This window comes from Arvicanthis niloticus, chromosome 3 (genome assembly GCF_011762505.2).
Source record: "Arvicanthis niloticus isolate mArvNil1 chromosome 3, mArvNil1.pat.X, whole genome shotgun sequence".
Lineage (NCBI taxonomy): Eukaryota > Metazoa > Chordata > Mammalia > Rodentia > Muridae > Arvicanthis > Arvicanthis niloticus.
The window spans coordinates 55,312,185-55,335,488 of NC_047660.1; the positions used below are offsets into that span (position 1 = coordinate 55,312,185).

Sequence of the window (23,304 nt, forward strand, 5' to 3'; positions counted from 1 at the left end):
GGAGAGGAGATGGCACCACTGGGTCAGGAACCCCAGAGCTAAAGAATCCAAAGAACTTGAGCAGACAAATGCAGTCAAGGCCAAGGCTATGGCTGGGCTCGAAATGGGAGAGCAAAGACACTCTCTCTCCTTTCTTTCTGATCCCCTCCTGGTGCTTCCTATTGTTTAGCTGCTATCAGAAGTAGGTGGGAAAAAGAGCTAAAGACATGGTCAACAAAAGCTATGTCCCTAGCTCAAAGGACATAAGGGTAAGTAGACATTTAATAACCCTCAATGGTTTGTTTTCTGTTCCTATAACAAAACATCAGAAGCAGGGCACTTACAAAGAAAACATGTCTATTTAACTGAACTGTTTTGGAGCCTGGAAGTCCAAGATCAATTGTCCCCATTGGTTCAGCCTTAGAAGAGGGCCTTTTGATGCTTGGCTGCATCCTTTCCGAGAGGATGGGTTGTCATCATGCAGGGAGCACATAAGAAAGGGAGTGGAAGCCAGAGGCTTTCACAGAGGACTAGCCTTACTCTTTTATAACGGTGTACTCTTGAGGAAACTCAAGAGATCTCATGAGAAGTACATTGACCCCTTCCAATGGCAATACTTCCAGTGACCTAGTTAGACAAGGCCACACCTGTTAAATGTTCAACTACCTATTAATGTCATTCCATTGGGGACCAAGTTTTCAACACACAGTGAGAAGCAGGGAGCCTGTGTGTCTCTCCTGGTCTCTTCCTCTCTTGGTATGAAGTCACCAGAATTCATTCATGTAGATTCTACCTGGCAACCTTCTAGTCACCTCCGAAAGTACCTCCTTTAACACACCACAGCCAAATGATGTTTTTATCCTCTTAGTGCCTCACAAGGGGGGTTATACTTTAGCACATGAAGCCTTAGGAGACACCCTGAAACCAAACGGTAATCATGGCACTCCAGGCTGATCTCTGGTCGTCTTCACCCAACTATGTTGTCTTGTTTCTTCCAGTCACCCGTTGAGTCCACTGCTTCTATACTTTCTGGTTTTGTAAATGCTCTGAGGGGTCCACCATTGCAATCCCATAATTGTAGACCAATACCTAATGTGTCCTACTGCTCTGGACCTTTTTGTTTCTTTTAGCTTTGAGATCCAGTCTAATTATGTACTCCAGGTTGGCTTCAAACTCTTAATCCTCTTGCCTTTCAGGTGCTAGGCTTATAGGCATGAGGCACCATACCTGGCCAAAATATCATCTTGAATGCTTGCCAAGTTCTGGACACCATCAGAAAGGTCAGGGAACTTTTCAAGGGAAGTGGTTTCTTGTTGCCTAGCGCTGCAGATGCCATGATTTGAGAAATGAAAACCTTTGCTCTTCACAACACCAGGAACTTCAGCCCTCCCTGCCCTTTGCTTTCCTTCCCTTGGGCTCAGTGATGTTGAGATCAAGAAAGCAGAGGATAGAAATGATGGGTGCCTATGGGGAGGAGGAAGGACATTAGGCCTCTCTGAAGTAGGTAGGCAACTTTCCTATGGGTCTGGAATTAAAGTGAAATAATTATCAGTTACCTTGAAAACATGGGCAGTAGAGACTTGGAGTCAGATACAGCCCCAGCAGGAGTCAGCAGATACTGAAGGTTCCTGGTCAGGTCACAAGTATGATGGGTAAAAGCTATGTGGCAAGGGTGATCCTTGTTCTGGTTGCTTCACCTCTATCCAGGAGGTTGCCAGCCTGGATCCCAAGTAGCACCCGCTGGAGTCAGTTGGAATCAATTCTAACCTGCTGTAGGCATTGGTCTGACTCCAGCCTACCTAATCCCAGCTAAGAGGCAGACAGACCTGGAGCCCTGGGCAATGGCTCAGACAACCTGTTCTGTCTTCCTTACCCCTTTACCCTCAAGCTCTCTCTTGACCACTTGCCCTGAGCAAGACCCAGAAATTGCTAAGTGTGTGTAAGTTGCCTCACCTCCTTGGGTCTGTGTCTTCTCTTCTTTACAATGACTTATTAAAACACAGAGATGCTATGACTCTATGACAGGAGCTGAGGGCTCCAAGATACCTGTCTCGACTCTCTGAAATGGGTAGCCTGCATCTTTTCTGTCATGAAGATGTCTACTTGAGAAAGGACAGGAGAAACATTTAAATCTGGCCCTTTAGCATTTCAGTACTGCCCTTCAGCAGAGGCAAGAGTTCACTTCCTTGGGCATGAACATGTCGTCTATAAAATGGACAGACACACAGACTTATGCCCTTCAGGCTCTGGGGGAGTGGTGGAACCCTCCCTGCACAATCATAGTGGTTACACCTCCCTCTTCCCCACTTCCCTCTGTCCTGTCTCAGGGGTGGTGTGTATGGTTCAAGGAGCCTGCTTCACAGTGCCCCCTGGATGAAAGGCCTGGGCCACAGGAAAGCCTGTTGTTTCCACAACTCTGGGCTTCCTCCCTTTGTCTCAGGGTTATAAACAAGCCCATTCCCAAAGCCACAGCTGATGATCCAGCTGCAGGCTGTCGTTAGGCAACCCAGCAATTCTAGAGCTCTTAGATAGGATGAGTTGAGCCTTAAGCCAGCCTGATGCTGGCCAGACAAGAGTCGACCTATCCACATAGTTCCTGGACACAGCACATAAAGCCAGACCAGCCTTGGACCTCACTAATCTGAGGCTGAGACACCAAGTATCCTTCAAGGAATGCTATGTATAGGATGCAAAGCATTATCCCCCATTTTCCAGCTAACCTGAAAGCAACCTGTCTAAATTGGGTCTTTAGGGGAGAATAATGTGAAGGCTGGAGAGCAGAGAGGCCAGGCCTGGGCTGGAAAAAGGCAGTCCAGCCTTCCTGGTTATCTCCAAGGCCTTCCTCTTCTAGCAGAACCTTATGCCCACCAGTTCTCCAGGCTCAGCCTCACAGCCTCAGAGTGACAGAGCACACCTACCCCTGACTCTCGTTGGAAGAAATCAGATTGCATTCAGCATGTACCTATGACTAAACAGCAATCAATAGATTTCATGATGCCTACTGTGTGGTTGTGATAGGCTTTACTGGCTTCTTTAAGCCCTTTTGACAAGCTGTTTTTCAGATGGGAGAATAGATACCATAATAAAAGTGGGGCTTGGATGGGGTGATAGCTTCCCACATGAGCATGAAGACCTGAGTTTAGACCTCCAGCACTTACGGAAGTTTTGGGTGGGAGGCAAAGACAAACAGATCCCTGGGCATCCATGGCTACCTAGTCATGCTGAATCAGTGAGATCCAGGCTCAGTTAGGACACTCAGTATCAATACACATATACATGCACACCCATCCACACACACACACAAGCAACACATAAGTTAACTGTGTGATGGCACAATACTATAATCCCTGTACTCAGAAGGCTGAGGCAGGAGAATCACAAGTTCAAGGACACCTTGGGTTATGAGTCTCTCTCTCTCTCTCTCTCTCTCTCTCTCTCTCTCTGTCTCTGTCTCTCCCTCTCTCCCTCTCTCCCCCTCCCTTCCTTCCAGTCTTCTCTCCCCTCTTCTCCCTTGTCTTTATATGTACATATGTATACAGTACTACATACATTATATACACACATATAAAATATTTTTAAGATGCTCCCCATTTACAGTCACATGACCTGCTGGAGATGGACTCTACATCCTTGTCAGTTACAGCTCAGTTGATCTTTTACTGATAAGAAAGAGTTAATATAGCTATTACTTGTGGCAACTTTTCTCCTACATAAGAGTTGATTTCCCTAAATTGGTGGAGGAGAGGAAAGGGAGGGAGGAAGTAGGAAGAGAGGGAGGAAAACCGCCTTAGGCTCCAGATCAAAGATGCACTGAGATCCAAAAGGAAGCAGGGACTCAGAGGGTGGGGGGTTTTCATGACTGCATCCTCTTGATAAGGAGCTGGATCTTAAGATGGCCTCTTCCTCCTGCAGACAGACCCCAGCTGGGTCCCCTTTGCCATCAGAGCAGGCAATGGCACCAGCCACAGGACCTAGGAGGTCCCAGAGGCAGCCCCAGGTGGAGGAAACATGTCTCAAGCCAGGGCATGAAAGAGCAGTAGAAAATACCCATGTTGTTTATGCGCTGCCAGGCTGGATGTGTTGATAACTGCAGGTCCAGTTCATGTCACTGACGTGTATGAATGTGTGGTATTAACTGAGGTCATCCACCCATGCCAGCAAGGGCACAATTAATTCCGTGCCATGTGTTCACAGGCACTTGTGAGTCCCATCCAGGCCCTGAGCCAGCTGGGTTAGCTTTGCTAATGGAACATTAGGAAACAGTTTCCTCGGCAGCTGGGGACCGGAAGAGGAGATTCAGTTTTGAAGCAAGAAAAAAAGTTAAAGATTTTCAAAGATTCACTACTTTGGCTTGTGTGTGTGTGTGTGTGTGTGTGTGTGTGTGTGTGTGCGCGCGCGCGCGTGCGTGTGCGTGTGCGTGTGCGTGTGTGTGTGTGTGTGTGTGTGTGTGTCTACCCTTATTTATGTCTATGTGTGACTGGCAGCCAGAAAGCAGTAGCCAGAAGTTGTCTTCCTAGATTGCTCTCTGGCTTATTTTCTGAGAGACTCTTACTGAAGTAGAGAGTTCTCTGACTCAGCTAGCCTAGCTGTCCAGGGAGCCCTAGGGATCTTCCCGTCTCCTTCTCCCCAGAGCTGGGATCACAATTATGCCCTCGACACACTCACTTTTGGTTTTGGTTTTGTTCTATAGTTGCTAGGAATCCAACCCAGGTCTGGAGGCTTACATGGTAAACACTTGGACAACTGAGCCATCTTCTCAACCCCTACTTTCTTGGTTTTTCTTTCTCATTAAGTTAGATTAAAGTTTCTAGTTAAAGTGAGAAGCTGGGGACTGGAGAGATGGCTCAGAGATTAAGAGCACTGGCTGTTCTTGGGGACCTGGGTTCAGTTCCTACCACCCACAAGTTGGCACACAGACACCCATAATGCTAAATCCAATGAGTTTGATAACCTCTTTTGACTTCCCCTCCTGACTTCTCTTCTTGGTTTCCTTAGACACTACATGGTGTCTATATGGTGTCTACATAGTGTCTATATGACACTATATGATGTCACAGACATACGAGCAGGAAAAAAAAACCCATGCATACAGATATCTCTATATCTATCTATCTGTCTATCTGCGAGTCTATCTATCTAGATAAAGATAAGATAGAGACAGAGACCGAGATATAGTAGAGTCACTGGGCCCTGAGCCCAACACCAGCAAGGGGCTTTCCAACAGAAGGATATTCTTAAACCCATGAGCTCTCAGGCTGCTGGAGATCCTGCCCCACTCCCTGAGAGCTGCTGTGTTGCTCCTGCCGGGGCTCCCACACACCCTAGACCTCGTATCTACAAGACTATCATCATGAGAAAGTCCTTGTAGCCAAGAAAGAAAATTAGAAGTGGCTAGAGAGAGGGATAGCTAGGAGGAGAGGGGATGTTCAGGGGTAGAGCAGGGAGTCTGGAAATGCACATCTCTCCTGACTGTAGTGACCTTCGCCAACTCTTCTCTCTTCTCCTTTTTGTAAAATTATTATTATTATTATTATTATTATTATTATTATTATTATTATATTATTATTATTATTAACGAGTGTTATTGGAGCATCTGAACATGCTATTTCATGACCTCATGAAAATCTTGACTAAACTTTACCTAGACTTCAAGGTCCCCACACGACTAATATGAAAGAAGAATGGGTTGAATATGCTCAATGAATGGAAAGTTTCTTGGACAAGGGATACAGGGCACTCTTCTTTTACTAAGGCCTGGTGCTGTCAGATGCTGCCTGATATGAGCTTTTTACAGTGTTCCCTGTGGTCAGGATTCTTATTATATTTTTTCTATGATATTATACTTCATAAAATAGGAAATAAGGAGCTGGGGAGATGCTTCATTCCGTAGAGTGTTCGCTGTGCAAGCACGCAGATCTGAGTTCAGTCCCCAGGGTCCCATGTGAGAACACCAGGAGTGGTGGTCAGACTTTTTAAGCCCCACACTGGTGAGACATAGACTGGTGGATCCCTGGGGTTCTCTGGCCCGCCAGCCTGGCTGAATTGACAAGCTCTGAGTTCAGTAAAAAACTCTGTCTCAAAAAGTGCAGAGCAAATGAGGAAAGACAGCCTGTGTTGACCTCTGGTCTTCACACAAATGTGTACATATGTATATCTGCACAGACACATGCATGGATGTGTATGTAGTCACACAAAAATGAATCTACTTCAGAGGGACACCACAACAGGGAAGAAGGTTTGGAAGCTGCCTAGAAGTTTTGGGGGCCCTTATGCCAGCCTGGAAAGCAGAGTATGGGGTGCAAAATGGTCTTGGTCCCTCTAGTTCTAGCCATGGTGTACTTCTGACAGTGAGGTCTCAGAGCTTCCAAAAATATTAAGAATCTTACCCTCATATTAGGAATTATGCTATAATTCTAATTGGAAGGAATTTGTAAGAAGTGGGAGAGTCTATTAAAATAGTATAGTATATTAAATTATATCATATCAAATTATAAACTAAGACACATTTTCACATGAGTGAGAGAAGATGCACTGATGTGGCCCTTTTAATGCCAGGCCACACTCATCCTTCCTTCCATATTCTTATTATAGGGAGAGTTGAGGGATATGAACCCATGTGGTGAGGTGGGGGACTGTGAGTTATGAACCATTGCATGCTTGTAAATACATGCAGAGTCAGAGGACAACCTTAAGTGTCGATCCATAGGACAGCAGAACCACCATGCTAAAGCCACTTAGACCCAAGTACCCTTCCACAGGAAAGTTGTTCCTGAAGGTTGTCCAGAAGGGTAGCAACTCGTATCGTTGAGGTATTGACCTGTGTGAGCCACTGAGGAGTCAAGGTTGTTCAGTGTGGCAGGCTGTCCACAGGAATAAGCATTCAAGCAGGAGACAGCAAAACAAAGATGCACACACTGAGGGCTGGGGAGATGGCTCAGTGTTAAGGGCATTGGCTGATCTTCTAGGGGATCTAGATTTGATTTCCAGCACTCAAATGATGATGTGTAAACATTTATAACTATGGATCCAGGAAATCTGATGCTCTGTTTTGGCCTCTGTGGGTACCAGGCAAGGAAATGCTGCACCATGCAGGCAAGGTGCTCATGCATATAAAGTGGGGGTGGGGGAGAAGATTCACACTGAAATATGTATGGGGAGATACCACAAGGTTTACTGTGCTTGTGACTATGACAATTGTTTACAGGTTATTTAATTGTCTTAATATTTTAATTTTTCATGGGATTGTGTAGACCAATAACTGTTCCTTGAATGCTTATTCCAGAGAAATAAAACTTCGATTCCCCTGACAAGCCAATGCACAGATGTTCATAGCACCTTTAAAAAAAAACTGGGAGGAGACCAGGAGCTGGCTCAGCAGGTAAAGGCGCTTGCCATGAACACCTGGCAGCCAGAGTTAGATCTACTGAATGGCCATGAAGGTGGATAGAGAGAACCAACTCCACAAAACTGTCCTCTGATCTCCATGTGTACACCATGGGACATGCATTCCCACACACATGTTGTACATACAAACATATACTCAAATAAATAAATAAATAAATAAATAAATAAATAAATAAATAAATTTGTTTGTTTCTGAGATAAGATCTCATTCTGTAGCCCAGGTTGACCTGGAATTTTCCATGCAGCTGAGACTCACAGTGATCTTTTTGACGGTTAGGACCATAGGCTTGTACCACCATGTCACCTGGAAACAGCCAGATGTCTTTCAGAGAATGACTCTGAAAGCAATGACAGGAGGTCCATGCAATGGAATACAAGTCAGCAAGGAAAAAAGAACACAGCACACGCTGACGTCACTTACGAAGACTATAGAAATGAAAGATCACAGACAAGGAGACTCTTGTGGTTACCAGGCACTAAGGCAACCTCAAAGGAAGGTGAGAGGGTTTGGCATGGCCCCTGAAAGGCACCTAGAGGCTTCCTGAGGTGATGTGGTGACGTCAGTGACCCTATCTTCACTGGACGGAAGTAGTGTTCTGGTTGTGGTACCACATGCAGCGTGCTGAGGTGTGTCTGTGGTGGAGAACCAGCTGAAAACATGAGCAATTCATCTGGGTTTGTGTTATACCTGCATAAAAAACAGCAATTATGTAAACTACAGGGTGTATTTCTTTAAAACCAGAGTTTTAACAAAAACTCAAAAGATGTGAGAGATCAAAATTATCCATTCTCTCCTGGTTTGCAAAATTACCAAAATCCCATATATGACAGTCCATTAAGTATTTTCAGTTAATAAAACATTTCACCATTTCTTTCCAGATTGTGTGAACTGAGGAGTTTTAAATACAGATTTTGGAAAGGTTTCTAGGGAGCCCTTTAAAGATTGCTTCTCCCTCCTCCCCCCAGTGCCTTGCTCCTTCCAAATACCTGGAAAATACACATAATGGCTGGAGCTCCAACAATCATTTTGTAACCACAAGGGAATCCAGTCGTCAAGATAAAAGACACAAGAAATTCCAATGTCAGTGGCCTTAGAGATAACATAGCTGTCTCTGACTGCCCCCAAACCACTGAGTTGATTTTACATGACATGCCCAGGGTCAGCCAGTCCTAATCAGTAATTATTTCTCTCTGCCCCAGTCCCCTTACCAGGTCCTGAGCATCTCCAGTCCCCACAGAGGGATTAGTAATTAGTTGATTGAGGTTTAGAAGTAAATGAAAGTTAAGCAGTTGGTTCGAAGAACTGGAAAAAGCAAAGAAAGCCTGTGTTTATTCAGCATAGATGCCCACAGCTCAAGCAGGTCAAAACTGGCTGGGAAGCTGGAAGTGAAGGAAAATAAGACTGAATAGCATCCACACCAGATAAGATTAGGAGACGAAAAGGTTCCAGAAGCTTCTTTGAAAATGTTTTAGAGGGAAAGATAAGAAAAGATTGCTGCTTTTCTACAGAATTATCTCTCAGGGTTCATTTTAGTAAATAATAGTTTATTATTTGTATTTGTGTATTCAGGCGGTACACGTAAGAATGTGTGTGCATTTGTGATGTGTGTGCATGCCAAGGCCATTGAATAACCTCAACTGTTGTTCCTCAGGAATGCTGTCACCTTAATTTTGAGACAGGATCTCTCACTGAGACCTGGGACTCTGATCAGTCTACTGGGTGGCCAGTGAGGCTCGGGGATCCTCCAGTCTCCGCCTCCTCGGCATTGGGATTACAAGTTGATGCCACCACTCTTACCTTTTTTTAAAAACACAGGTTTGGGGGGATCAAATTCAGGTCCTCAAGGCAAGCACTGTACTAAATCATCTCCCCAGCTTAGATAACTGAGTTTAAAACTTCTGTTGAAACATAAAACGGTGGCTCTTTGATAGTGAGATGTGCCATTAAGCTGCCCAGCTATCTTTGGGTTGCACAGAGTTCTCTGAATGTCCAGGAACCCTGAAGTAGCTGCTTCCAGCAAAAGGAAAAAAATTAAATAGGGGCTTTCAAGGAAGCAGAGCAGACCATAACAAAACTACTGAATTTCAAAGTGTAAAGACAGCTCTCAGAAGGGCAGGGGAGGGTTTTGTCTTTTCTTAGATGCATAAAGGCTTTGGATGGCACAGGCTGGGATAAATTTTGATTTCCTCTCTTTGAGAGGCCTGGTACACAGTCATGCTGGGGCATAGGCCTCCCTTCTGCTGCCCAGGATGTCCAGGCTTCTTTACCTGAAGATTTGAGTCCAGTCACAGAAGGAAGAGAGCATTTGTGGTCAGGAAGATGAAAAGGGAGAGAAGAGAGGAATACAGGTGAGAGGAAGAGAAGGGGTGAAGAAGAAGAGAAGGAGGAGAAAAAGGAGAAGAGGAGGAAGGAGAGAGGAAAAGCTGAAAAAGAAAGAAGAGAGGAGGAAGGAGAAAGATGGCTTTGTCCTTTTCTCTTTTACCGGGTACCAGAGATCCTTGTAAGAGTTGGAATGAGGCCATGCCTGCCTGTATGATTAAAGAAGCTTCCAAGACAAGGTCCTGGTGCAGCCAAAATCCTAATTTGGGAGCTAAAACAATTGTCCCTTCCTTGCCTGGGGCTTCTGGTGAAGCCTCACCTCACGGGCAGGTGATTGGTGCATAGTAGGCCATCCAAGCCTCAGCCATCCAAGCCACACATCTATCGAGCGTTGATAGATCCATGGAAACTCAGGGGATGGAAGCAACCAGAATGTACGAGAAACTGATTCATAAGGCCAGAGCAATAAAACTGGGTGCAGCCTGTATTGTGCTGGCAGAGTGACCAGGGGTGGGTGGAGCGAGATTGGGAGGCAGAAGGGAACAGAACTTTCCAACATCTGTCATCAGGGGGTATGTCGTCAGGGAGTGGCTTTGGATGTGAAAAGGCTTTTTCAGGTCCTGAGAGCATGCATCCCAATTCTGCTCTGGGGGAAGTGTGCTCTTCTTCCTGTCCCTCTTATCTTGATGGGCCCAAGTTCCATCCAAAGAGCATGCAACCATCACTATAGTTTACTTGGGAGTCCTGAGGCAGGCAAGCCTACAGAGAGCTCAGCAACCGGAGAGCCCGCTTGGCTTGAGCTACTGAACACATGTGCCTCTGTTAACAACACACCTAGCAGCTTAGAACCCCACCTACATCAAACTGCACACACACTCCTCTCCACACAGCAGTCAGGACACTCTGGCTTCCATCCCGCCTGCAAACTTTAGTGACTCCTCATTTGTGGCCAGACACATCCTGATAGTAGGAGTGGTGAGACAATCCCCCCTAGACTGGTTTTGGGTGCACGTGCAGCAGGGCAAACTGTTCTCTGAGTGAACTTTTAGGGATAATCCCCTATTTACCATGATTGGTCATGTATATGATTAAAATCAGATGCATTATGGGAAAGGATATGCACAGTAAATAAAGCCTTACATAACCCAAGCTTGTCAATCAAAACATAAAATCACCCACACTCTGCCCAAGCAACTTAACTCCTCTTCTTGGACCCAGGAAAGGAAGCCCTGGGCAATGACCATGGCTCTTGAGCTGCATGCTGGCTCTGAGCCCTCTTGCAATGTGTCTAACCTGTACATCCCTTTTAGCTTAGAATAAAACTCCTTGCTACTTTAGTATTTATATGTGCTTCTTCAGCTCCATATAGAAGATGCTGAGAACCTGGAGGCCCTGGGTCCAGACAGAGACCATTAACAATATTCTTTCACTCTAATCTCCCCAGATGGTGAAGCCTCAGGGACCTTGGGACACAGTCTATAGTCTTTTGGTTCTTCTCCAAAGAATCTCCAGTGAGGAGTTGGATCAGTCAGGCTTAAGGAAAACATCGTGAGGCCTGTAATGCCGTTGGAGGACACCACATTTCTTCAACTACAGTCTCTTGAGCACATAGCTGGCTGCTCATTTTCTGAGCTGTTCTCCACACTAAAACAGCCCTGACATTTGAAGGCACAGACCTGGCCATGGGATACATAACTACAGAAAACTGTGACAGCTGAGATTGACCATTCAAGGGATATCGAAGCACCCATAGATAAATCTCCACACTTCTTGAGGAATATCACATTGACCTTTGGATTCCACACTCTAAGACTGGCCCCCTTGCAGCATCTAAAGTCATCTATGAGGATGGCACCTGGACTCACAGATGAGCAGGGTTTGTCTAAGCTGGCTTGTCCATTTCTGGCCCTAGGGACTTAGACAAGTGGCTTCTCTATGGTACAGGAGTAATCCTGTTTGCTCAGAAAGCATAATGAATGGTAAGGTGATGCACAGAAGCCTACTGGAAGCTGTTGGGTATAGGTCTTCCATCTTTGTCTTAGTCACCGTTCTACTTCTGTGAAGAGACACCACAAGCAAGGCAACTCTTTAAAAAATAGCACATCTAATTGGGGGCTTGATAACAGTTAGAGGCTTAGTCCATTATCAATGTGGCAGAAAGCATGAAGACAGGCAGGTATGGTGCTGCAGAAGGAGCTGAAAGTTCTACATCCTGATCCACAAGCATAGAAAGAAGATGGAGTGGGTCTTTAGGGATTTTGGAATCTTAAAGCTGACCCCCAGTGACACACTTCCTTCAACAAGGCTATACCTCCAAATCCTTCTCAAATAGTGCCACTCCCTGATAATGAAGCATTCAAATATATGAGCCCATTCTTGTTCATGGGAGCCATTCTTACTCAAACCTGCACAATCTTATCAGGGAACAGCCTTAGCCTGGGAGATTAGTCCAACAGGGGAGCCTGACCCTGGGTCTCCTCTTGCAAGGCAGTGAACATCCATGGACCATCCCCTTGCATAGGTAGTCCCCAGGTGTTGCAAAGAATGGCAGAATGGAGTAGTTCCTCCTTCAGAAAGCCCTGCAAAATCTGTTCCACTGTCCATGGACTTGCCATGATGGTTGGCTCCTTCCTTTGCTTCTCTGCTCATTGCCCTCCTCTACAGGGATTTATGGTGAGGACAGCTAAGAAGCTACAGCCCTTTAAGATTCTCCTCACCTGGCTGCCCAGAACCTGCCTGTGTATAGCTGAAAGCCTGTGACACTTGCTGTACTCTGTGTGACTATATGGTTTGTGAATGTGCCATCTCTAGTCCCTGTCCCTGCCTCCTTACAGGGCTGTCTGTTTTCTGTGCCTAGACATGGATGAAAGGTTTGGTTTGTTCTCTTCCTTGGGACCCACTGATTCATTCCCTGTGGAGTCACAAGGCTCTGAGGGAAGAGAAATGAAATCAGATCAGCTATATGCTTGGCCTTCTCAAAGTACCATCTATACACAGCCCATTTGGGGCTGAGAAGATGGCTTAGTGGGTAAGGCTCCTTGCCTTGTAAGTATGGCATGGATTCCGTTCCTGGAACATTAGTTGAAAATATAAAAATAGATTAAAAAGTGGAAGGCTGACTATTGTAATGTGTACTTATAATCCCAGCCCTGGGGATGTAGAGACAAGACCCAGGGGCTGAGCAGCCAGCCTAACCTACTTGGAAAGTCAGCTATAACTACCCAGGAAGTGCTGGACGTAAGAGGAAATAGGATGCCTGCGGTACACAGTAATGCTCCTGGGCTTTCCAGGTTCAGGACTTCACCAGAGCCAGTATGTTCTGTAGGCTGTGTCTTGCCCTGACCCACAGGGATCTGGCCTGCCCCTCCAGCAAGACTACTTCACTGAGTTGCTGACCCTGACTGCCAGAAAAAGCAGCTTGTGAGAATGTGCCAAATCCCTCTCTGGCTCTGCTTCCTGAGCCAAGAGGAGCTTGAGATATATGGAATTATCCACCTTCACATAAGTGCTGAAGAGGACTGGAGGGTGGGTGGACAGGTGATCACCTCCCCTCAGTCATTCCTGCGCTGCCCTTCCACAGAAGTCTTTTGGAGTATCCTGTAGCTCGTGGGTATATTTTTCACCCAGGGACTGAATGTAGAATAATAGTCTAAGCCACTGTGTTATTTCATTCCCCGTATTTCAGGGCATGTGACAGAATTCTAGCCAGATGAGAAGAATCTAGGAAAGCTTTTTCATCCATTAAAGGAATGCTAACAGGACACACATACCATCTTGCTTTTGGATGTTGGCCTGTGTGTGTGTGATACTTGGTGCAGCTGTAGCCACAATGTAACCACGAGGAGAAAGTTAAGACTTTAGAGTCCTTCTCATCAGGTGAGTTAATCAACCATACCTCTGGAATTTCTGTTAGATGAGCCAAGAAGACTCATCTCCTTAAATGCACTTTTAGCATGGAGACTTTATCTTGCACCCAGGGGCACCCTAACCGGTGGTAACTGTGGCCCCAAATGCAGCTTTGACCTGAAAGGTAAACATGGCAATGAGCATCCACAGAAGATGCAGCATCGGTTCGCATTGCCCACATCCACAGTAACTCACTGTGCTGTGACTGACGCTGGCACACGATGACCCATCAGGCATCCTGTCACAATACAGATGAGGAAATGGAGGGTTAGGGAAGCTAAGAACAGGACTCGGTAGCTCTTTGTGTTTCACAATGGGCTTGTGTGTAGAACACTTGACTTAATCTTTATAAAAATAACCCAGTATCCTCAGTTTATAAGTCAGGTGAGGCTGAAGGAGGTGTCCAGCTGGTTAATTTGACATGCCAAGATGGTTCTTTGACATTTCATAGGTCACAGAGTGCTTTGAGAATGTGCGTAGCTATTCCCTGGAGAGAATTGCCTCGTCAAAAGGACAGAGGCGTGTACGTGAGGGGGACTCAGCTCGCTTGGCTGAGTAAGTACCAGTGCACCCAGCTCAGTACCTCTCCTTGGTGACAGGCATCTTAAAGGCACAAATTAACATAGAGCCCAGACTTCCTGGATCAGATGTTCTAGGTCAGTAGTCTTCAATCTTCTTCATGCTGTGACCCTTTAATACAGTTCTTCCATTGAAACTCTTAGATTGAAAAGCCCTGCTTTAGGGTGAGGGCAGTGCATGGAGCCCAGTAAGGTGCCTTGGACCCAAACCTCCAGTTGATAACAATGTAAACTTGAATTGGAGATGTGTGACTTTGCACCCAACTGTTTTCTCCTAACTAGAATTTCCTCACCAGGTGAGCTGCAGGTCACGAGCAAGACTGAGTACCTCTCCCTCTTAGCACTGCAAACAGATGGGAGAGCAAACAAAGACTGTGTCTGGCCACAAAAAAGAAAAAGAAAGAAAAAACAAAAGCCAGTCACACTGCCCAGCCTAGACTGTTTGGTCCCGAATCAGGGAACCATGCTAAATGAGACTGCTTCTAAGACTAAAGGAAGTGTCTTTGATCTAAAAGTCAGGACGGTCCTGTGAGGGCCACATGGGCGACTCACATTATTGCTTATGCATTATTGCAACACAAATACCTGACAGAGGGACCTAAAGGAGGAAAGATGTCTTTGTCTCCTATTTCTGAGACACTTTTTTTCATCGTGGTCATGGTGGAGAAGGCATGGTCCTAGAAGTGGCCTGTTTGTGGTGGTAGGAGTGTGAGCTGGAAGACAGTACACACAGCAGTTGCCTAGGAAGCCAAGAGGGCACCAGAGATGGGCCACACTATGACCTTTAAAGGGCTCATCCTTAGTGACCTACTTTTATCAGCTAGATCCTTCCTCTTAAAGGTGCTATGACCTTCAAAATATAGCCACAAACTAGAGAGCAAGAGTTCAGTCATGAGCCTTTGGGGGACATTGCCAATTTAGACTATGACTCTCACTCACAGAACATAGCACCCCCCAGCTCGAAGTAGTCAGTATCAATCACACCCATCGGAGCCATGGAGCACCCAGAAACTGGGTCACAGTGTCAATATGGAAAGACAGGGCTTGGTGTAATGGGGGGAGAAGTCTACAGTCACCTGCTCTGTGCCAGACACCCAGGTAAGTGACCCTGCCTCAGCTTCCTTGTGGAGCCCTCATTCCCTAGGGCCTTAGGGAATTTAAGCCTCTGAAAGATGAAGGGGCTCATCCAAGGCTCCTGCAGCTGGTGAGTAAAATACTAATTTGCTCTCCTCCGGGTTCTGAGCTCTTTGAGCAATCTCACCTCACATCCATCAGAGTGTATCAGGAAATCAGGCTCTGCAGAGAAACCCACATAGCAACATCAACATCTGGTCTGCAACCTTGGCCATGGCTGGCCCCTGACCAGGGCTCTTTGCCCGAATTGCTTCTGTAGCCTTCTACTTACCTCTTGACTCACCTGTCTCTTGCTCTGGTGGCCAGGGACTTCCCACTCATTGTCCCTGCCTCACAGCCTAGCCAAGCTCTGAATGCAGCTGGTGCCCAGCTGATGTCTACATGCAATGTTTTCAGAGACGCTGGGCGAAGGCCCTTATCTTTTGGAAGAGGAAACATAAAAAAGGATTGATCTCCTCCCCATGAGTCCCCAAGGCCCCAGGCCATGGCTGACCAAGTGAACCCCAGATCTGAGGCAGGTGAAAGCCCTTTTGGTTGCAGAGTGGTTGAGCTGTATCTGCCCAGAATCTCCTGCAGGGCGCAGGGTGCTTACTCAAGAACTCCTGCTGACAGACTGATTTACTGACTAATTTATGTGACATACTTATGGAGTGACACAGGTCTCCTGGAGGGAGTTCAGAGGAAAACAGCCATGATGATTAAAGGATTGGAAAGTGGGTTCTTCAGGGAAAGGTTCTGAGGACTGGGCCATGGGGATGGAAGGTACAGTGGCATCCTTCAGGCTACCCCTTATTCTCTACCATGTAGTCCAAAGCCCAGAGAACAGAGCACTCCCCGGCCAGCCAAAGCAGGGTCCCACATGTGACTGACAAACCATGGGTCCCCTGCCATATCAACTTTTCCTCTTAAACATATACATACATGAGCACACAACACATGCACAAACATGTCGTACCCATGCCTACATGATTGCCTGGATGCACACCCACGTGTAAACCTTTCACCTTTCCCCCTCCCTCCCTCCCTCCCTCCCTCCCTCCCTCCCTCCCTCCCTCCCTCCCTCCAATCCTCCCTCCCTCTCTCTCTTTCTCTTTCTCTCTGTCTCTGTCTCTGTCTCTGTCTCTGTCTCTGTCTCTGTCTCTGTCTCTGTGTGTGTCTCTCTCTTTCTCTCTTACACACACCCCGGTACACAGAGGTAGTGAGAATGACAGATAGCTCTTGTCTCCTGGGTTAAGAAAACTAGCAGGCCTGTCTGAGGTCATTCTGATTGATAAGAGGATTTTTAGAAGTCTCTGTCTCTAAGAGGGTAAACACGGATCCAATCACACTCCTTCGGAAAGTGGGGGTGGAGCCCCCACTTTCTGTCTGCATGCTTTTCTGAGAATACACCTTCCTGAGGGTTGAGCTGCAATCTTCCTCAAGGGTTCAGCCATCGTTGTGTCATGATGAGGCAGTGGCTTAGGCCTCTCACCTCTTTCTCATCACCATGTAGCAGCGTGGAGGGTGGGGACTTCCCCTCAATGGAGGCAGCTTTTAGTGCTCAGTGAGAGGGATGCAGGGTGTGGCCCCCGTGAGAAAGTCAAGCTCAGGTTCAGGAACAGTGATGACCATGCTAGAGCTGGTCTGAGGAACCTAGACTCAGCATGAACTCTCAATTGCTGGCCTTGTGACCTTCACAGAACCTATTGCCCCACCCTTGTCTTCTCCATCACTGAACCTGGCCCAGGGGAGTGGTACTATCCCCACCCTCTCAAGGAGCCCTTGGTTGTGAAGAATTCTCAGTTCGACTCTGTGGTCCTTCTAGTACCTAATCTCTCTGCATCTTGGTTACTTCTTGTAGAAATGAACAAAAGATTCAAACCCTGAAGCTAGTCTAGAAGATTCCATAAAGCCATATCCAGAGTTCTCTAAGCCCTCTTTTTCCTTTCCTTTTTTGGCAGCCTAGGGCATTGTGTATGCTGGGCAAGCCCTCTACTACTAAGCCCCAGCTCCAGCTCCCCCAGGCCCTGTTTCAACACTCTCTATTCACCCAGGTTCTGCTTGAGGTCTAAATCTTCTGAGATGCAAACTGGACCCATTTCTGGGTACCAGCCCCATCTGGACATCCTCACTCCTGCAGGGCCAGCTGACACCTCTCCTTCCACTGTGGGACCCTAGTGTCCTGGGAAGGAATTTTCCTCTTGCTGGCTCCAGCGACTGCATCATTCCCCCTGCAGGTCCAGGTGGGAGGACCGGACAGGCTACAGCACTGACACCCATAAATCAACTGCAGGAACCTGAAACTCTGCTGCTGTAACAGCACCATGTTTCAACATGATCTGCTCCCAGCTCAGCAGGCAGCAGGGAGGCAGTGGAGCCCTGTGTCGCCATCAGCATCTGCAGCAGAAAAGCTTCCCCATTTTCTAGAGCTTCCCAGAGTCAGTCTTCCTACCCACCACCCCCTCAGTGGCTCACCTCTCAGATAGCCACCCACTCACCGTCCTCCAGGGAGCACTTGGGCATGGCTCGGCTCTCTGAACCCAGGGAACAGCTAATCAAGGTCAGACTGAGGTGGATGCTGACCTTCTCCCACTAGCTGTGATGGGCCTTTTGATGGACCCTCTGGACATGTCTCTGGATGATCTACTGTGGCTTGCAGAACTCTCTGTGCAGCCACTGGCTCTCGCATGGAGACTCACCACCTCAGCAGCTTCCAGTAGAGCTGGATTATGAGGAGCCCAAGAGGATTAGAGGAGATCACCATCTGCAGAGAGAATAATTAGCTTTGTGCAGTTACACAAATGGCTTCTGGCCCTCTGCCTGAGAGGATGTTTGTGAGGACAGCAGAGTGTTGCTGTGAGTTTATGGGGAGCCTTCAAGCACCAGGGGTCCCCATTTGACTTCAGCTCTTGCAGTGTCCACAGCCCTGGTGATGCACTAAGCTGGAACACTAAGTGGAAAGAAAGGGGCCTTGTGGGCCACCGGCCCAAGGTGAGCTGGCAAAGAAACAGGAGGCAGTACATGGGACCGTGCGATGGGAGATGTTGATTATTTACTTAATGGAGTGAAGAATCATCATGGAAACAACCTCTGGGCATGTTTGTGAGAGAGTTTCTGGATAGAGTTTATTAAGGTGGGAAATCCCACCCTAAATGTGGGTGGCACTATCTCATGGGCTGGGGCTCTGGGCTGCTTCAAGCTCCCTTCCCTTAAGCCTCCCTTGCTATGACAGCCATTATATTCAAACTATGAGCTCAAATCAATCCTTCCTTCCTTGATTGCTTTTCTCAGGTATTGAGCGAGCTCTCACTTGCTCCTCCTTCCACCAGCTGACATCTGGCTTCCCCACTGAGGGCTCCCACTGCTCACTTCAGACTGAGTCAGCCATATTGGGTGTCTGTTGACTACACCCGTGGGGAATGATAGAAGTCTGGAATAATCAGATCCACTCTCTCTGAAGACGAAACAATCTCTGTTTTGCAAAAATGTCCCAGATTGGGTCTAGGGTTGTCAGGAGGAAGGAGGAGAATTGTGACCTACACCTCAATATTCTGCTCAGTGGAGAGAAAGAGCCACCTGTGAGAATTCCTGGTGATGTTGCCTTTGAGAGACAGAGCTGAGCTGTCATGCATTCACTCCAGCCAGGACATTTTAACACTGAAATCAAGGAAGATTTCCTTCTGGGTGACAGGCACACCATGTCATCCCTGTGATCAGATGGGCATGGATGTGGGGCACAGGGAAGGGGGTCACTCATAATGTGCCGGCTGGATTACCTGAGGCATTTTACTAAGTTACAGCAAAGATTGTCAGATCTCATAGGCTTTAGCCCCGATTCTTCCAGAACATGGGCAACAGGAAGGATACTCAGTCTGCATCTGCTTGTTTCATGTCTGTCTACTGAGCTTCTGCAAAGTGTGCAAAGCCACTGGTATCTATGAATGCTATTTCACTAAGGATCTGCATAAGCACACAGAGGCCAGAGGAGTGGTCACTGGGGATTGGGTTTATGTGATGCCATTAACTTCCTAAGTAGAACAGGGAGGGACCAGTTGCATGGTTGGTGATAGGGCCAGGGATAACTCCAACATCTCCACTGAGCAGAGCACATTATGAGTCCTGGTTGTGCGACATGGTTCTGACCAGAACCTATAGGGCCACAGGGACAGTCACAAAGCCACTGTACACAGAATAAAAACAAAAGCACTGAAGCCAGGTGTGGTGGTTTAAATATGCTTGGCCTGTAGGAAGTGACACCATTAGGAGGTGTGGCCTTGTTAGAATAGGTGTGGTCTTGGAGGAAGTGAGCCACTGTAGGGGTGGACTTTGAGGTCCTACTCTTAAACTCCACCCAGTTCGGAAGAAAACCTCCTCCTGGCTGCCTGCAGAAGTCAGTCTCCTTCTGCCTACCTTCAGATCAAGATATAAAACTCTTGGCTCCTCCAGCACCAAGTCTGTGTGCATGCTGCCATGATTCCCACCATGATGATAGTGGACTAAATCTCTGAAACTATAAGCCATCTTCAATTAAATGTTTGCCTTTATAAGAGTTGCAATAGTCATGGTGTCTCTTTACAGCAATGAAACCCAAACTAAGACACCAAGTAAGCCTGCAAACAGAGGCTCTGAAGCACATGACAAATAGTGTATACAAATATAGAGAATTGACAGTTTAGGAGGTAGGGCCAACTGGAGGAAGTAGGCCAATGGGGAGGATGCCCGTGGTATTTTTTTTGTCCTAGCATCCCCTCACCCCACTGCCCTTCTCTGGCTCCTGTAAGGTGAGCAGCTTTGCTAAATCCTGTGTTTACCACCATGATGTTCTGCTTCAGTACTTTCCCAGAATCTACAGAACTGAGTAACATTGGATGACACCTGTGAAACCATGAGCCTAAATAAATCGGAGATGGGAGACCAGGAGGGGACACAAAATCAAGAAATTCATATTCACCCCAGATTAAACCAGTCTTCTTTGATGGGCCCATAAGACTCAATGAACACTCAATGATGAAGACTCAGCAGAAGCCACATATAATACTTGGATTTTACAACAGCGAACCCTCCTGTTTCCTGACTCTTCCAGTTCCCTTCTCACACTCTCTTCTTTTCAAGTTGTGGGTAAATACTGTCTTCTCTACAGGAGGCACAGCAACTGCTTGGCTCCAAATCTTGGCTCCAGCCCCTTGATGCACACATACCTCATACCAACCATCCCACAGAGAGCCTACAGCCATTCAACTGTATGTCTGCTCAGGCTGCTGTAATAGCATGCTATACACCAAAGGACTCAAAGAGAAGACCTGTCCTCAGTTCTGGAGGTTGGGTGTCCAAAGTCAAGTGTCCACAAGACTAATTCTTTCTAGGGCATTCCTTGTTGGCTTTCAGATAACTATGACTTCGCACGGTCTATGTTTATTGTCCCCTTCCAATAGGGACACATACTTCCATTTCCTGAGACTGGGAGTTCAAAATTGAAGTAACCTCATTGGATGAGGGTCCATCCTAAAGCTCCCATTTACCTCCATTATATCTTTAAAACCCTATGTGCAAGCGCACTAGCATTCTGAAGTGCTAAGGATTTCAACACAGGAAGAAGGGGGCAAGGGACAGAGCTTAGTGCACAGCATGCATGAGCAGGCACACACAGGCTATGTTCTCCAGCACCTGCATCATCTCCACCCAACTCCCAACACTTGCCAGGAGTTATGCTTCCTCAAATGAATGTGGCTACACTGCAGGAATCACTACTCATCTCTAACATGGCCAGACATTTCTTACATGCTTAGTGGGCATTTTTGAGTGAGCAAGTGAATGAAGAAAGGAAGTGCTGAGGGTGATTATCCCAGAGATGCCTCTCTGGGCTGCTTGCCTCCCACCCCCCAAACTACAAGACCAGATTGACACAGTCACCTGGGATGATGCTCCTTGTCCTTTCCTGGGACCAGCTAGGTTCCCACCTGCTCTATAAGCTTCAGGTTCTGGCAGATTGAGTTGATGTGGAGAGAGGATGTATGCAGGTGGGATAGACTCACATCAGCACCACCATCTTCCCTTGGTGCTTTTGTGTCAAGGAGTAGACTTTCCAGCCTCCTCTAGTCCTATAACACTCTCCCCAGATGACTGGCAGACTGTCACTTTCTCAGGGTCCTTATAGGAAATGGGCCATGCAGCTCACATGGGCGACAGGAGAGACATCCTGAAGCTTCTGAGACTCCACTTCCTGGTTCTGGCAGATCACTTTGCTTTCTGTGAACAAGAGCCCCTCCTCTTGGTTTGGCCCACCTCCAGATGACCTCTTTTGACCCAACTGGAGCCTCAGAAAGGCAAGCCTGCAGCACTGAGGGTTGACTGGAGTTGCTGGAAACTCTAAACCCAAACACCAACACCTGAAGCCAGACATGTGAGGTATTCCCTCCTTGTCTCTCATCTAGGACAGTCTTGTTAGGCAGCCTGTGAAAATGCAATGGCCTTGATGTCCTTAGGGAACCCATGGTCGGTGGATTCTCAGTCTTGTACTCACAGCATGACTCCTGATGGGAAGACAACAAAGGAAGGGGGAAATGGTTTTTGCAAGCCTCTCCTACTAAGCCAGCCCAGTTCCAATCATCTATAGCCTGGCTGAAGCCCCACCATGTATCTGTGTTCAGATTAGGAAGAGGGATGAAAGAAAAGGCCAAGAGTATGCTCTGGCTTTGTATCTTGTTCCTAAAACCCTTTTTTTTTTGGCCTTCCCCTGTTCACAGTGAGCTGGCAGCAGATGTCAAAGACCTACTAAGTGCCACTTGGCAGCACCTTGCTTGGAATTTGATTAAATGCTTACATACCGTGGCCCAGCCAAATCTACATAATTGATAGCATGCATTATATTTGTGTGGGATCTCAGGGGCATGGTCAACATAAAAGTTTAGAGATAGCCAGTGAGAAACTCAGCCCCCAGCACAGCAAGATGTAGAACATGGCCATTGTTAAATTCCCTTGGCTGGGAGTCATCAGGGAAAAGGGTCAGGATGCATTTTAGAGGCAGTGGGAAAATGACGATCCCTTTCCCCACTCTCCACCACCAAGTATCTTAGTGAGCTTTCTATTGCTGTGATAAAACACTGACAAACCAACTTGGGGAAAAACAGGTTTATTTGGCTTATAGGTCACAGTCCATCACTGAGAAAAGCCAAGGCAGAAAGTCAAAGCAGGAACCTGGAGGCAGGAACTAAATCAGAGACAATGGAGAAATCGTGCTCACTGCCCAGCTTCTTACGACTTTCTCAGCTTTCCTTTTCTTATACATTCCAGAACCATTTGAATGGCACCACCTATAGTGGGCTAGTGCCTCCCACGTTAACCATTGATCAAGAAAATGCCCCCACAGACTTGCTTATTGGCCAATCTGATGGAAACATTTTCTCAGTTAAGGGTCCCAGGTGACCCTTAGCTTGTGTCAAGTTGACAGAGAACCAACCAGCACATGAGAGAACATCATCCCCAGGCAGTGTTTCCAGGCCCTTCTACTTGAGCTCTGGACATGGGCAATGAGAGAGGGAAGAGCCATAGCTGTTCCTTAGGTTCCCAGGTGCTACCAGGACAGGGGAGGTCCGGAGAAAGCCTGACTCCTCACTTCTAGCATATAGTGCTTGGGCACAGCAACTGGGGCACTCTTGCCTAACTGCTTTCTGAGTCCTCAAAGCAAAGTCAAGATATTGAAAGCACAGAATTATGGAAGCCATTGGGTGGGGGTGGGGGCAGGTTTGGTTAGATCCTGAAGGGATGAGGTATGTGAAGGTCGGTATGGAGATCAAGTCTGACCTGTAGAAGGACAGGAAGGCAGAGGCTGCAATTATTAGGATGTATAGAATGAAGGAGTGTGTGTGTGTGTGTGTGTGTGTGTGTGTGTGTGTGTGTACATGCACATTCATGCACATGAGCAGGTTGGCAGCTGAGACTGACAATAAGGGGGAAGGGGCCCTCCCTGAACAGATGCATAAGCATGAACTATAGCAAGGGACTTCC

At 47.0% G+C, this 23,304-nt stretch overlaps 1 protein-coding gene across 3 annotated transcripts in view; it reads right to left on the bottom strand.

Moving 5' to 3' along the window:
• Nucleotides 1–18,013, bottom strand: part of Rp1l1 (RP1 like 1) — a 39,755-nt gene extending 21,742 nt beyond the window's left edge. For 2 of the 3 annotated variants that reach the window (XM_034497850.2, XM_076930856.1), the window contains exon 1: nucleotides 17,799–18,013. The gene's annotated coding sequence lies outside the window, so the exon portion shown is untranslated. Of the gene's footprint in view, nucleotides 1–17,775 lie in introns of all 3 variants that reach the window. The other variant, XM_034497851.2, reaches the window with a different exon arrangement.
• Nucleotides 18,014–23,304: the final 5,291 nt, after the last annotated feature.